General features: G+C 45.4%; 1 protein-coding gene and 1 long non-coding RNA gene across 2 annotated transcripts in view; one reads left to right on the forward strand and one right to left on the reverse strand.

The window, feature by feature from the left end:
* PRKG2 (protein kinase, cGMP-dependent, type II) overlaps window positions 1-1,017 on the reverse strand; it is a 69,540-nt gene that overhangs the window by 41,147 nt on the left and 27,376 nt on the right. The window lies entirely within an intron of this gene.
* LOC109309534 overlaps window positions 772-1,017 on the forward strand; it is a 13,637-nt gene continuing 13,391 nt past the window's right edge. Inside the window, exon 1 of the long non-coding RNA XR_002100944.1 lies at window positions 772-879. This is a non-coding gene — a long non-coding RNA (uncharacterized LOC109309534). The remainder of the gene's footprint in view (window positions 880-1,017) is intronic.

Raw genomic sequence — 1,017 nt, forward strand, 5'->3', positions numbered from 1 at the left:
ACGTGAGGGGGCCCCCCAGCGAGCTCCCTGGCAGACATGGAAGCAGACCGGAAGTAGTTCTCGTACACTTTTGGGTTCACTGCCAAGCACAAGGTCCCCCATGCTCCTGTGGAATGCTCCATCTGCCTCACCATTGTAGTGTTCATGAGCCATGCCTGGTAACTCAAGGTACGTAGAAAAAACATTTAAAGCTGTGTGTATGGCCAAGTCGCTGATTCTCCAAATCAGCATCAAATCTTCCATTTCAGATTTGGCCAAGTTGAATCTGGGACAGTGATCCAAATCAGCAGATCAAATCACTGTCCCCGATTCAGGCTGAATCCAAAACGAATATGGCCCATTTCGCACACCCCTACAGAAGATGCTCTGTTTTGAAATGTCTTCATTTGACCCCTCATGCAGCAAGACTTCAGATTTTTGCCTTATCAGCCATTTTTAAGCAGTCTGCAACCTTGCACTTGGGTTGGTCATGGCTACAAACTCCTTTCTGTGGCCAGATCAGGAGAAAATTGTCACTTCTATCTGTGTCCTTTGTTCTGTGTTGGTATAGAACCTTGCACAATGTTATGCTGGTTTATGAATGCAGATGCTAGGTGTTACCACAATGCAAATAATAAATAATATAGTTACTTTTACCTTGTGCCCAAGCACACATTGGTCAAAACTGTGGATTTGAACCTTTAACGACAGTGGTGCTGATAGATGCCTCCCTAAATACATAGATTTGGCTTGTTTGATATGTTAAAGCCTTAGGCTACATACAGATGTATAAGCACATGTGGTTTGCAGCACCACAAGCCTCTTTGTGGCACTGCAAAGCCACACTTGGCAAATGTTAAAATATGCCCTGAGCTGCAAATTTGCAGTACAAGGCCAAAAGTTACTGCCAGGATTTCCTGGTAGCAACCCCGCCCCTCCCCCCCAAAAAAAAAAACAGAAGAAAAAGCAGCATAGCACATGCCCAACAAGTGTGCACTAGCACATATGGAAGCCAGGCCATTCAGCCAGGCCTCCATG

This window comes from Crocodylus porosus, unplaced genomic scaffold (genome assembly GCF_001723895.1).
Source record: "Crocodylus porosus isolate Cpor-Errol unplaced genomic scaffold, CroPor_comp1, whole genome shotgun sequence".
Taxonomy (NCBI): Eukaryota; Metazoa; Chordata; order Crocodylia; family Crocodylidae; genus Crocodylus; species Crocodylus porosus.